Source organism: Schistocerca cancellata, unplaced genomic scaffold (assembly GCF_023864275.1).
Source record: "Schistocerca cancellata isolate TAMUIC-IGC-003103 unplaced genomic scaffold, iqSchCanc2.1 HiC_scaffold_1083, whole genome shotgun sequence".
In the NCBI taxonomy this organism is placed as follows: Eukaryota; Metazoa; Arthropoda; class Insecta; order Orthoptera; family Acrididae; genus Schistocerca; species Schistocerca cancellata.
The window spans coordinates 200,852-214,119 of NW_026047082.1; the positions used below are offsets into that span (position 1 = coordinate 200,852).

General features: G+C 51.1%; 15 non-coding genes across 15 annotated transcripts; 11 read left to right on the forward strand and 4 right to left on the reverse strand.

Annotated features, from left to right (window-relative positions):
* Nucleotides 1–15: 15 nt before the first annotated feature.
* Nucleotides 16–87, reverse strand: Trnag-ucc (transfer RNA glycine (anticodon UCC)). Its single transcript has one exon. It is a non-coding gene; the product is annotated as a tRNA-Gly (tRNA).
* A 6,424-nt stretch (nt 88–6,511) lies between these two features.
* Nucleotides 6,512–6,584, forward strand: Trnam-cau (transfer RNA methionine (anticodon CAU)). The gene has a single exon. It is a non-coding gene; the product is annotated as a tRNA-Met (tRNA).
* A 423-nt stretch (nt 6,585–7,007) lies between these two features.
* On the forward strand, nt 7,008–7,079 carry Trnae-cuc (transfer RNA glutamic acid (anticodon CUC)). Its single transcript has one exon. It is a non-coding gene; the product is annotated as a tRNA-Glu (tRNA).
* A 253-nt stretch (nt 7,080–7,332) lies between these two features.
* On the forward strand, nt 7,333–7,406 carry Trnai-aau (transfer RNA isoleucine (anticodon AAU)). The gene has a single exon. It is a non-coding gene; the product is annotated as a tRNA-Ile (tRNA).
* Nucleotides 7,407–8,157: 751 nt separating this feature from the next.
* On the reverse strand, nt 8,158–8,229 carry Trnag-ucc (transfer RNA glycine (anticodon UCC)). Its single transcript has one exon. It is a non-coding gene; the product is annotated as a tRNA-Gly (tRNA).
* A 320-nt stretch (nt 8,230–8,549) lies between these two features.
* Trnag-gcc (transfer RNA glycine (anticodon GCC)) lies at nt 8,550–8,620 on the forward strand. Its single transcript has one exon. It is a non-coding gene; the product is annotated as a tRNA-Gly (tRNA).
* A 278-nt stretch (nt 8,621–8,898) lies between these two features.
* Trnam-cau (transfer RNA methionine (anticodon CAU)) lies at nt 8,899–8,971 on the forward strand. Its single transcript has one exon. It is a non-coding gene; the product is annotated as a tRNA-Met (tRNA).
* Nucleotides 8,972–9,427: 456 nt separating this feature from the next.
* Trnae-cuc (transfer RNA glutamic acid (anticodon CUC)) lies at nt 9,428–9,499 on the forward strand. Its single transcript has one exon. It is a non-coding gene; the product is annotated as a tRNA-Glu (tRNA).
* Nucleotides 9,500–9,752: 253 nt separating this feature from the next.
* Trnai-aau (transfer RNA isoleucine (anticodon AAU)) lies at nt 9,753–9,826 on the forward strand. The gene has a single exon. It is a non-coding gene; the product is annotated as a tRNA-Ile (tRNA).
* A 751-nt stretch (nt 9,827–10,577) lies between these two features.
* Trnag-ucc (transfer RNA glycine (anticodon UCC)) lies at nt 10,578–10,649 on the reverse strand. Its single transcript has one exon. It is a non-coding gene; the product is annotated as a tRNA-Gly (tRNA).
* A 320-nt stretch (nt 10,650–10,969) lies between these two features.
* On the forward strand, nt 10,970–11,040 carry Trnag-gcc (transfer RNA glycine (anticodon GCC)). Its single transcript has one exon. It is a non-coding gene; the product is annotated as a tRNA-Gly (tRNA).
* A 278-nt stretch (nt 11,041–11,318) lies between these two features.
* Nucleotides 11,319–11,391, forward strand: Trnam-cau (transfer RNA methionine (anticodon CAU)). Its single transcript has one exon. It is a non-coding gene; the product is annotated as a tRNA-Met (tRNA).
* A 456-nt stretch (nt 11,392–11,847) lies between these two features.
* Trnae-cuc (transfer RNA glutamic acid (anticodon CUC)) lies at nt 11,848–11,919 on the forward strand. The gene has a single exon. It is a non-coding gene; the product is annotated as a tRNA-Glu (tRNA).
* Nucleotides 11,920–12,172: 253 nt separating this feature from the next.
* Nucleotides 12,173–12,246, forward strand: Trnai-aau (transfer RNA isoleucine (anticodon AAU)). The gene has a single exon. It is a non-coding gene; the product is annotated as a tRNA-Ile (tRNA).
* Nucleotides 12,247–12,997: 751 nt separating this feature from the next.
* Nucleotides 12,998–13,069, reverse strand: Trnag-ucc (transfer RNA glycine (anticodon UCC)). Its single transcript has one exon. It is a non-coding gene; the product is annotated as a tRNA-Gly (tRNA).
* Nucleotides 13,070–13,268: the final 199 nt, after the last annotated feature.

Below are 13,268 nucleotides of genomic sequence, written 5' to 3' on the forward strand. Positions count from 1 at the left end.
AAAGTAAAAGCCGGCTGCGGTGGCCGGGAATCGAACCCGGATCAACTGCTTGGAAGGCAACTATGCTGACCATTACACCACCACCGCACGGTTTCCGTCCGCGCACGCCGCGCTGTGTCTGCTTCCCGCCTGTCGTCGGCGGCTCAAGGTGGTCGTAGCTGTAGGCGCATTACGGGGTAGGCGAGCGCATCCAGACAGCGTCTCTACGCACATTTCGCGTCCTTTGGCAAGAGTCGTCGCGTGCGTGCGCCGCAAGAGTACTTAGGCGATCGCGTTCGGGCGTCATTTTTAAGCAGTGCAGTGCAGGATTCAGCGTCTGTAGCATTCTCTCGAGAGGATGCGACGGCGCTGGACGGCAGTCCCACTTTCCCCACAGACGTCTGCGCGGAAAGCACCAGGCAGCACGTCGCGCGGAGCTCCGCTGCCGTCGTCGATTTGTTTACATCGCCGGGACTTTGGCGCTTCGTTCTTCGTGATTTCTGACTTCAAGATTTGTAAGTAACAAAATGTCGACATTTTCGAGAGCTAACACCGCTCAGTGTGTCTTTGATAGAAGTGCTGTCCGCCCTACCGCATTTGAAATACACGAATGGTTATTCGAAGACTTAAAGATACCGGAAGAAATCGTAGACACCTTTCAATTGGACTTTGTTCAGTATTGCTTGTTCTTGAAATTTACCTCGGGTGACATGTGTGAAAAATTTGTTGCTAAATTTGGTGGCAGTCGCCGTTTTAAACATGCAGACGGCAGTATTAGTACTGTGCAAATCGTGGCGTCAGGGTATGGAATTCGAACTGTACGTGTTTTTAATGTACCACCGGAATGCCCTGATCAAATTTTATCTCGTGCTTTGTCTCGTTTTGGTGACGTTTTGAATATTACAATGGAGAAGTGGTCGAGTGCATACCGTTACAAAGTAGCTAGTGGTGTGCGTAGTGTCCGGATGGATTTGAGACAACATATTCCTTCCTATTTTGTAATCGGTGGGGTTCGTGCACAAATCTCATATATCGGGCAACCGCCGACATGTGCCGTATGCCATTCCACGGAACATTTGAGGGGTGACTGCCCTCGCCGGCGGCCAGTTCAGTTACCGCGCGAAGATGTTGTGGGTGGTGGCGATAAGTTTGTGCCCCTCTTGAGTGAGATTGTAGCAGGAACATCCTCTACCGGTCCGACCGATCGTCCGACCGACCGACCGACGGCCGTTGTTTCCGTCGAAGACACGCCTGTCGCGAACCATAGTAACACGACTGCCGGGCAGGAGGAAATGGAGGTTGTCCAGGACCCGCCTACCCCGACCGACCGGGTTGATGACGAAAGGGACATATGCCCTGTTAATACTGCTGCCGTTCCATCGGAGTCGGTGGAGGCAACAGACGCTTCTTTACCCCCGCCGTCCCTCCCGGTACCCGCTCTTGCCGCTACTGTAACGCCTTCAGCGGAAAGTAAAAAGCAACGTCGCCAGCGGAGCAAGGGTAAACAGGTCAAGGATCGGAACCCGGCCTCCCTCGCGAATCCGCCAGCCACGGAGAGTGGCAGTGAAAGTGAGGCAATGTCACAGGGTTCCTCCCGTAGTAGCAGCCCCGCCAGGACAGAGAAGATTCGAGCACACACTGAACGGTTGAAACAATTTCTCAGTGCCGGGAAGGAACAGGACATTGCCGCTGCGAAGCGTAAATTGGAACAGAGCAGTGAGCAGTCACCACAGCGCCCGCGCAAACATTCTGCGCCGTCACAGCCGGCCGTCGCATCACGCGGCGGCCAGGCGGAAGCCACCAAGCCGTCGAGCGACGCGCGACCACCCCCGCCACCTGACACTCACAGCCCGTGGTGGCAGCAGCAGGAGGACGAGGGGGGCCAGTAGAAATGCGCGCAGACCCACATCGTTGTCATCAGTCCACCTACATTGCACTTGACCTAGAACCGAATGTGTCTTGAACTGTGTCCAGTGTATTGTTGTGCCATGTTTTTGTAGGCTTGCTACTAACCACTACAGTGTTTTAAGAACTATTGAAATTTCCATTTTATGCCAGCTGCCATTCATTTAAGTGTCAGTCCAGCGTTTTTATCACTTCGTTGGTGCTTTTTATATTGCTCTGTCTTGTCCATCTGCTTAAAATGTCAACGCACCCACACCCATCGAGTGTGTTTTCTGTTTTGACATTAAACGTTGCCGGTATCTCAGCGGTGCACAAGGTAGCTGCTTTTAAAGATGTATTATATCATGGAAATTTTAGTATTGCCCTTCTTCAAGAAGTGTCTAGTGATGTTTTTAGCAATATTCCAGGCTACGATGTTATTTACAATCTTAATAGTGACAATAACTGTGGCACAGCAATTTTATTTAAGTCGTTTTTCGAACCTACGGACATCAGACTTCTCCCTGATGGTCGTGTACTGGCGTGTGTCATTGCGGGCGTCCAATTTGTCAACGTGTATGTGCCCTCGGGGACTGATCAAAAACGCACAAGAGCTCGTTTTTTTACCACGGACGTATGCCCCTTTTTGGCTACGGCTCGTCCCATTATATTCGGTGGTGATTTCAATTGTGTTGTTGCCAATGCGGACCAATATCCCACCCCCACTAAATGTGCAGAACTGAATACCCTTTTAACTGCAGCGGAATTGCGTGATTCGTGGCGTCACTACCACCCCATCATGACGCAGTATACGCACTTTTCTGCTGGAGGAGCCAGTAGAATTGATAGAATCTACGTATCACGGGAGCTAACAGACGCTTTATGCGCAGTCGAAGTTCTGCCTGTCGCCATGAGTGATCATTGTGGCTACGTGTGTGCTTTGCGGTTGCAGTGCTGTCACACGAAATCTCTTCCAACATATTGGAAATTGAATACCGGGTATCTGGGTGCCGAAGGGCTCCGTGCGGAGGTGCGTGTTGCGTGGCAGCGGTGTTTAGCGACAGTCCACAATTACGGGTCCTGCATCGAGTGGTGGGTGGCGCATGCCAAACCGATTTTGCGGAAGGCGGCGCAATTATATAGTCGCGAAGCGAGTTACTGGCACAGGCGTACGTTGGCATTTTATCAGCAGTGCTTACAGGATGCTATCAATTCACCTGTTGGCCCCGACGCCAACGTTAGACTCCGTCTGAGCAAAATTAAAGCCAGAATTCTGCGGTTGCACCGGGAAAGGTCGAAAGGTTTAACGATTCGGAGCCGTCCCTTGTGCCACATCGATGACGAGGAGCCGTCGCTCTATCATCTTGCCCGGGAGAAGAAACAGGCTTGCAAAAAGTATATTGATGCGTTGGAAACTGATGCGGGGATTGTCTTATCGCAGCGGCAGGAAATTGTCCGCCATATCGCCGACTATTATACTTCGCTTTTTCACGACGCTACCGCGGACGGCGAGGCCACGCGGCTTTTATTACAAGACTTAGCCGACTGCTTGTCCGATCATGACCGTGAAGAGCTGGTTGCAGAGATGTCGAACCAGGAAGTATTGCAGATATTGAAAGCCAGTACAACGGGCAAGTCGCCTGGACCCGACGGTCTTCCTACAGAATTTTATATTGCTTTCTGGGATATTGTAGGGGACAAATTTACGGTGGTGGTGAACGAAGTGCTTCGCGGCATTGCCATCCCGAGTCAGTTTCTCGAAGGGCACATTGTTCTTATCCCCAAAAAACGGGGTACGTGCCGTGTCACCGATCTGAGGCCAATTACGCTGTTAAATGCTGATTACAAGCTGGCGGCCAGATGTGTTGCGGCGAAGATGCAGGCAGTCATGGACAATGTCATCTGTCCATATCAATCTTGCGGCGTTAAGAGGCGGACCATATTCAATGCGGCATCAACCTATCGTGACGTCATCGCTTACTCCGCCGTCCACCGACTTTCAGCAGCAGTCCTTTCTGTGGACTTTGCGAATGCGTTTGACAGGATGAGCCACGATTATTTGATGAAAGTTCTGGAAAGGATGGGTTTTGGCTTCCGCTTCCTTCGCGTGATTCGCCATTTCCTGACAGGGGCCAGTTCGGTGGTGACAATTAATGGATGGCGAACGCCACCTATAGTTCTTAGTAGATCGGTGCGACAGGGCTGTCCCTTATCTATGTACCTTTTTGTAATTGCTTTGGACCCACTGTTGCGAGCGCTCGACCGCACGATAGGCGGCGTGGATATTCATCGTGCCTCAGTGAAGTGTCTCGCTTACGCTGACGACGTAGGTGTTTTTATCGGCGACGACACCGATTTTCATCAAATCCGGCCCTTACTGGGGTTGTATGAATGTGCGTCGGGTGCCCTGATTAATCCAAAGAAGACTGTATTGATTCCTTTAGGAAATTGCGAAGTGGATCCCGATCAGACTTGGTTTCGAGTAGCCCGTACTCATACGATCTTGGGCCTCGATGTTACCGCTAATCCTCAGCAGATGCGGGCGCGCACCTGGCGCCGGCTGCTCAATCATGTCAAAGGCCTCTGTAAGACTTACGCCAGCCGACGCCTCACCCTCCTCCAGAAGGTCGACCTAATTAACAGCGCCGTGTATTCCAAGGCCTGGTACGTGGCACAACTCCTGGACGTCCCACGACCACTCGCCCGATCATTCTCGCAGGCCGCGTACTGGCTCCTGTGGCGCCACGAAATTTTCAAGGTTCGGGCAGCGACCTGCGTCCTCGACACCACCTTCGGGGGACTCGGCCTCGTAGATTTTTCCCGGAAGTGTTCGGCGCTGCTGGTGCACCGCACGGCCGCCCTGCAAGCTGACAGCCCGGATGGAACGGCGGCGGCCTTGCTCGTCGCTTACCGGCCGCCCTCCGAGAGCGCACCGGTGTCCGTGGTGGGCATCCCGTATCAACTCGGCTACGTCAGAGCTTACTACCTGCAGCGGAGCTACGTACTGGAAACGGCGCTGGACAGGAACCGGAATGTTCGCGGATTGTATGCGGCAATGGTGGGGAGGCCACCCCCTCACAAGCTCGCTCTTCGCTTCCCCGCGACCAACTGGCGGCAGGTGTGGCTTAATATTCATCACTCAGTGTTACCCTCCGGCGTTCGGTCCCAGTGGTATAAACTGGTCAACAATACGGTGGCCACAAACCAACGTCTCTCGGACATCCGCCTGCTGCCGTCTGCCAACTGTGGTGCTTGCGGCGTTCCGGACACACGGGAGCACCGCTTTCAATGTCGCCAGATTTCGGCCGTCTGGGAACTGTGTAGGGTCATGGTGGCTCTGATCAACAGGACGACACCCTCACACGTGACTGTCAATGATGTTCTTGCGCCAGGTTTTAAACCGTTCCCTCGCGCGAAGCACAATACAATGGTGTGGCTCCTAGGCCACACGGTCTTTGCAATTCTGGACTGCCAAGTTAAGGACGTGTGTACTTATTTAGCGTACATGTGGGATGCGCATTCCCATGTAAAGCGGCTCAAGCATTACAACGAACTTTTTGCCAATTTTCTCCGTGCGGCGTTACAACATGTTTACGCGAAGACGTTCAATCATTGATACACGTAAAACTCTATTGAAGACTGAGGAGGCTATCGCTTATTGTTCATTTTTCAGTCATTTTTCTTTGCATTTCACCTGATGGTTTTGATACGTTCGTGAGGATATTATGCGCTGCAGAAGAAAAATATTTTTCATTTCTTTTATCTGACTTACAGAGTGATGCATTTCGTTTCTCAAATTGGAAGTGACAATATGATTTTACTTTCTTTCCCTACCTTTTTCTTATGAACTTCAGAGTGGGTTTTTAGTTTGTCTTCTCCAAGCGCATCTTGTTCACCAAGAATGGACATGGCATTTATTGTGTTTTATTTTTTTTTTTACAAAGAAGAACTCTCTTAAGACTTTTAGTTACTAGTCGCCTGTGGCTTCTTTTAGGATGGATATTTTATTTTGACATTTTCACCGTTTGAAGATGTACGGTGTCTTTTATTGTGCATTCCATGGATTGACAGCAGATTTGACTATGTGGAAGGATGTTCTTTTATTTATTGATTTTCACACTACGATCCGCGAGAGAAGCCGTTAGCGACGAGCATATACCACAACAGATATGATAGCGTTGAAGCTCGCCGATGAAGGCACACTTTGGTGAGAGCAAGGAGGGCTATAAGGGGAGTTGGGAGGCCCTAATTACTTTAAGAAAAAAAAAAAAAAAAAAAAAAAAAAAAAAAAAAAAAGTGGTAGAATGCTCGCCTGCCACGCGGGCGGCCCGGGTTCGATTCCCGGCCGATGCATCATTTTGTTTTTTCTCCGATAGTGGTGCTGCGTGTCTTTCGCACTCGAACTGCGTGAGCCATGAGAATGAACCGTGGTATTTCCGTGTGGAAATAACCAAACATGCAGCGCGCACGACTGCTCGTTTGGACTCTTATGTGCTATTGTACATACTGGCGTCGGCCTAGCATCGCAAGTTGCCTGTCGCGCCGGGAATGGACGTGTAGCAACTGAAAAAAATGAGCCAGGAAGTGCAGACTCTCTACCCCTGGTATTTGGTAGTTACAGAGATTCCAGAAGGCGTGGCGGTCACTTGCCTCGGTAGCGCAGTAGGCAGCGCGTAAGTCTCATAATCTTAAGGTCGTGAGTTCGATCCTCACCCGGGGCATTTAATTTACTTTCGTCCACAGCTAAATTGACGGCTCTGGGGTTTGCGAAGGAGCGAAACACTTCGTACTTTGTTATCCACAAGGCTTCAACGACTCAGCGTGATAATGTTTACTTCCCGTTATTACTACCTGCAGTTCTTACGAAAAATTTTCAAGGAACAATGTACTAGTAATAAAACTGAATTTCGTACGATATAACGTGTAAAGTCACACAATGTATGACCTGCTGTATGATGACAGGCAGCAGGTCTTTACTTGCGAAATAAGTAAATAAATATTACTACTTACAGCTTTGCTTTTCCTCCTACCCCTGTAACAACGAGGCATAAAGCAATGGATTGTGACTTTTGACATGGGCGCGCGAAAAGGTGCTCGCAAACAGGGAAAGTGCGACACGGAAAGCGAGGAGAAAAGTGTGCACGTCCGGTGTGGTCTAGTGGCTAGGATACCTGGCTCTCACCCAGGAGGCCCGGGTTCGATTCCCGGTACCGGAACGGAATTTTTTCGGAAAAAATCACGACAAGTTTTGACCCTGCGAAAGGCTGTTTCACGTCCTCCTCGCATTATAGCTACTGGTTCATTAACGTCAGCTGAAAACAGCCGAGAGAAACGGGCAAGCAATGAAATTACTACGAGCAGCGGAATAAAGAAGAGACGCTGGTCCACTGTTGGACTGCTACCATAGAAATGTTACATGGCAATACGCAGAGCAATTCCCGCGAAGCGATGGAAGGCTGTCTGCACCGAGGCCCGTTAGCTCAGTTGGTTAGAGCGTCGTGCTAATAACGCGAAGGTCGTGGGTTCGATCCCCCCACGGGCCACTACGATTTCACTCTTTCAAAAAGGCAGCGCCGATTTCGGCGGGGAAGTATGGTGACAAAGAAATCGTCACATTGTGTGGGAACTGATAGGGGACCAGAACGCGACTTGTCGGGACGCGCTAAAACACTTCACTGGTCACAGCACGGTGAACGCACAGTTTCTCGTCCGATCACCGCTACTGCGCGAAACTGGACGTTGTCAGTGCTTGGGCGGGTGACCGCCTGCGAACACACGGCACTGCCGATAGTTTCAATTCGTATTTCTCTTTCCTCTTCGGTTTCGGAGCTGCAGCGCTATTCGGTCAAGGGCACTGGCGCCACATTTTGCCTCTCGGTATGCCAAGTCGCGCCGTGCGGCCACAGTGAAATGAAGGAGCGTGTTGAAAAATTTTCAACAAAGAAAAAAAAAAAAAAGAAATCTACTAGTAATAAAACTGAATTTGTCTGACTGAACATGTAAAATCAGATAATACATGATAACAGGCAGCAGGCATTTACTTGAGGCATAAGTAACGTGGTGCCCGCCCGCCTCGCCATACCTCTCTCAGTCGTTTTGCGTGCTTGTCCTTTTTATATAGGCCGATTGGAGAGCGTCAGCTCTCGCGTCAGACGAGCAAAGTCGAGACAAGTCGAGACTCAAGGTGAATCGACGCACACGCTATAGGGTGGCCTGCAGCGAGTAAGATGGGGAAAGAAACATTAATTGAAGGACGCGTGGCAAAAGTACTCATACGCAAAAGTAAAAGCCGGCTGCGGTGGCCGGGAATCGAACCCGGATCAACTGCTTGGAAGGCAACTATGCTGACCATTACACCACCACCGCACGGTTTCCGTCTGCGCACGCCGCGCTGTGTCTGCTTCCCGCCTGTCGTCGGCGGCTCAAGGTGGTCGTAGCTGTAGGCGCATTACGGGGTAGGCGAGCGCATCCAGACAGCGTCTCTACGCACATTTCGCGTCCTTTGGCAAGAGTCGTCGCGTGCGTGCGCCGCTAGAGTACTTAGGCGATCGCGTTCGGGCGTCATTTTTAAGCAGTGCAGTGCAGGATTCAGCGTCTGTAGCATTCTCTCGAGAGGATGCGACGGCGCTGGACGGCAGTCCCACTTTCCCCACAGACGTCTGCCGCGGAAAGCACCAGGAAGCTGAGCATCGGTGGTTCAGTGGTAGAATGCTCGCCTGCCACGCGGGCGGCCCGGGTTCGATTCCCGGCCGATGCATCATTTTGTTTTTTCTCCGATAGTGGTGCTGCGTGTCTTTCGCACTCGAACTGCGTGAGCCATGAGAATGAACCGTGGTATTTCCGTGTGGAAATAACCAAACATGCAGCGCGCACGACTGCTCGTTTGGACTCTTATGTGCTATTGTACATACTGGCGTCGGCCTAGCATCGCAAGTTGCCTGTCGCGCCGGGAATGGACGTGTAGCAACTGAAAAAAATGAGCCAGGAAGTGCAGACTGGTAGTTACAGAGATTCCAGAAGGCGTGGCGGTCACTTGCCTCGGTAGCGCAGTAGGCAGCGCGTAAGTCTCATAATCTTAAGGTCGTGAGTTCGATCCTCACCCGGGGCATTTAATTTACTTTCGTCCACAGCTAAATTGACGGCTCTGGGGTTTGCGAAGGAGCGAAACACTTCGTACTTTGTTATCCACAAGGCTTCAACGACTCAGCGTGATAATGTTTACTTCCCGTTATTACTACCTGCAGTTCTTACGAAAAATTTTCAAGGAACAATGTACTAGTAATAAAACTGAATTTCGTACGATATAACGTGTAAAGTCACACAATGTATGACCTGCTGTATGATGACAGGCAGCAGGTCTTTACTTGCGAAATAAGTAAATAAATATTACTACTTACAGCTTTGCTTTTCCTCCTACCCCTGTAACAACGAGGCATAAAGCAATGGATTGTGACTTTTGACATGCGCGCCTCGCCATGGGCGCGCGAAAAGGTGCTCGCAAACAGGGAAAGTGCGACACGGAAAGCGAGTAGACCGGGTGTAAACCCCGAGAAAAATGTGCACGTCCGGTGTTGTCTAGTGGCTAGGATACCTGGCTCTCACCCAGGAGGCCCGGGTTCGATTCCCGGTACCGGAACGGAATTTTTTCGGAAAAAATCACGACAAGTTTTGACCCTGCGAAAGGCTGTTTCACATCCTCCTCGCATTATAGCTACTGGTTCATTAACGTCAGCTGAAAACAGCCGAGAGAAACGGGCAAGCAATGAAATTACTACGAGCAGCGGAATAAAGAAGAGACGCTGGTCCACTGTTGGACTGCTACCATAGAAATGTTACATGGCAATACGCAGAGCAATTCCCGCGAAGCGATGGAAGGCTGTCTGCACCGAGGCCCGTTAGCTCAGTTGGTTAGAGCGTCGTGCTAATAACGCGAAGGTCGTGGGTTCGATCCCCCCACGGGCCACTACGATTTCACTCTTTCAAAAAGGCAGCGCCGATTTCGGCGGGGAAGTATGGTGACAAAGAAATCGTCACATTGTGTGGGAACTGATAGGGGACCAGAACGCGACTTGTCGGGACGCGCTAAAACACTTCACTGGTCACAGCACGGTGAACGCACAGTTTCTCGTCCGATCACCGCTACTGCGCGAAACTGGACGTTGTCAGTGCTTGGGCGGGTGACCGCCTGCGAACACACGGCACTGCCGATAGTTTCAATTCGTATTTCTCTTTCCTCTTCGGTTTCGGAGCTGCAGCGCTATTCGGTCAAGGGCACTGGCGCCACATTTTGCCTCTCGGTATGCCAAGTCGCGCCGTGCGGCCACAGTGAAATGAAGGAGCGTGTTGAAAAATTTTCAACAAAGAAAAAAAAGAAAAAGAAATCTACTAGTAATAAAACTGAATTTGTCTGACAGAACATGTAAAATCAGATAATACATGATAACAGGCAGCAGGCATTTACTTGAGGCATAAGTAATGTGGTGCCCGCCCGCCTCGCCATACCTCTCTCAGTCGTTTTGCGTGCTTGTCCTTTTTATATAGGCCGATTGGAGAGCGTCAGCTCTCGCGTCAGACGAGCAAAGTCGAGACAAGTCGAGACTCAAGGTGAATCGACGCACACGCTATAGGGTGGCCTGCAGCGAGTAAGATGGGGAAAGAAACATTAATTGAAGGACGCGTGGCAAAAGTACTCATACGCAAAAGTAAAAGCCGGCTGCGGTGGCCGGGAATCGAACCCGGATCAACTGCTTGGAAGGCAACTATGCTGACCATTACACCACCACCGCACGGTTTCCGTCTGCGCACGCCGCGCTGTGTCTGCTTCCCGCCTGTCGTCGGCGGCTCAAGGTGGTCGTAGCTGTAGGCGCATTACGGGGTAGGCGAGCGCATCCAGACAGCGTCTCTACGCACATTTCGCGTCCTTTGGCAAGAGTCGTCGCGTGCGTGCGCCGCTAGAGTACTTAGGCGATCGCGTTCGGGCGTCATTTTTAAGCAGTGCAGTGCAGGATTCAGCGTCTGTAGCATTCTCTCGAGAGGATGCGACGGCGCTGGACGGCAGTCCCACTTTCCCCACAGACGTCTGCCGCGGAAAGCACCAGGAAGCTGAGCATCGGTGGTTCAGTGGTAGAATGCTCGCCTGCCACGCGGGCGGCCCGGGTTCGATTCCCGGCCGATGCATCATTTTGTTTTTTCTCCGATAGTGGTGCTGCGTGTCTTTCGCACTCGAACTGCGTGAGCCATGAGAATGAACCGTGGTATTTCCGTGTGGAAATAACCAAACATGCAGCGCGCACGACTGCTCGTTTGGACTCTTATGTGCTATTGTACATACTGGCGTCGGCCTAGCATCGCAAGTTGCCTGTCGCGCCGGGAATGGACGTGTAGCAACTGAAAAAAATGAGCCAGGAAGTGCAGACTGGTAGTTACAGAGATTCCAGAAGGCGTGGCGGTCACTTGCCTCGGTAGCGCAGTAGGCAGCGCGTAAGTCTCATAATCTTAAGGTCGTGAGTTCGATCCTCACCCGGGGCATTTAATTTACTTTCGTCCACAGCTAAATTGACGGCTCTGGGGTTTGCGAAGGAGCGAAACACTTCGTACTTTGTTATCCACAAGGCTTCAACGACTCAGCGTGATAATGTTTACTTCCCGTTATTACTACCTGCAGTTCTTACGAAAAATTTTCAAGGAACAATGTACTAGTAATAAAACTGAATTTCGTACGATATAACGTGTAAAGTCACACAATGTATGACCTGCTGTATGATGACAGGCAGCAGGTCTTTACTTGCGAAATAAGTAAATAAATATTACTACTTACAGCTTTGCTTTTCCTCCTACCCCTGTAACAACGAGGCATAAAGCAATGGATTGTGACTTTTGACATGCGCGCCTCGCCATGGGCGCGCGAAAAGGTGCTCGCAAACAGGGAAAGTGCGACACGGAAAGCGAGTAGACCGGGTGTAAACCCCGAGAAAAATGTGCACGTCCGGTGTTGTCTAGTGGCTAGGATACCTGGCTCTCACCCAGGAGGCCCGGGTTCGATTCCCGGTACCGGAACGGAATTTTTTCGGAAAAAATCACGACAAGTTTTGACCCTGCGAAAGGTTGTTTCACATCCTCCTCGCATTATAGCTACTGGTTCATTAACGTCAGCTGAAAACAGCCGAGAGAAACGGGCAAGCAATGAAATTACTACGAGCAGCGGAATAAAGAAGAGACGCTGGTCCACTGTTGGACTGCTACCATAGAAATGTTACATGGCAATACGCAGAGCAATTCCCGCGAAGCGATGGAAGGCTGTCTGCACCGAGGCCCGTTAGCTCAGTTGGTTAGAGCGTCGTGCTAATAACGCGAAGGTCGTGGGTTCGATCCCCCCACGGGCCACTACGATTTCACTCTTTCAAAAAGGCAGCGCCGATTTCGGCGGGGAAGTATGGTGACAAAGAAATCGTCACATTGTGTGGGAACTGATAGGGGACCAGAACGCGACTTGTCGGGACGCGCTAAAACACTTCACTGGTCACAGCACGGTGAACGCACAGTTTCTCGTCCGATCACCGCTACTGCGCGAAACTGGACGTTGTCAGTGCTTGGGCGGGTGACCGCCTGCGAACACACGGCACTGCCGATAGTTTCAATTCGTATTTCTCTTTCCTCTTCGGTTTCGGAGCTGCAGCGCTATTCGGTCAAGGGCACTGGCGCCACATTTTGCCTCTCGGTATGCCAAGTCGCGCCGTGCGGCCACAGTGAAATGAAGGAGCGTGTTGAAAAATTTTCAACAAAGAAAAAAAAGAAAAAGAAATCTACTAGTAATAAAACTGAATTTGTCTGACAGAACATGTAAAATCAGATAATACATGATAACAGGCAGCAGGCATTTACTTGAGGCATAAGTAATGTGGTGCCCGCCCGCCTCGCCATACCTCTCTCAGTCGTTTTGCGTGCTTGTCCTTTTTATATAGGCCGATTGGAGAGCGTCAGCTCTCGCGTCAGACGAGCAAAGTCGAGACAAGTCGAGACTCAAGGTGAATCGACGCACACGCTATAGGGTGGCCTGCAGCGAGTAAGATGGGGAAAGAAACATTAATTGAAGGACGCGTGGCAAAAGTACTCATACGCAAAAGTAAAAGCCGGCTGCGGTGGCCGGGAATCGAACCCGGATCAACTGCTTGGAAGGCAACTATGCTGACCATTACACCACCACCGCACGGTTTCCGTCTGCGCACGCCGCGCTGTGTCTGCTTCCCGCCTGTCGTCGGCGGCTCAAGGTGGTCGTAGCTGTAGGCGCATTACGGGGTAGGCGAGCGCATCCAGACAGCGTCTCTACGCACATTTCGCGTCCTTTGGCAAGAGTCGTCGCGTGCGTGCGCCGCTAGAGTACTTAGGCGATCGCGTTCGGGCGTCAT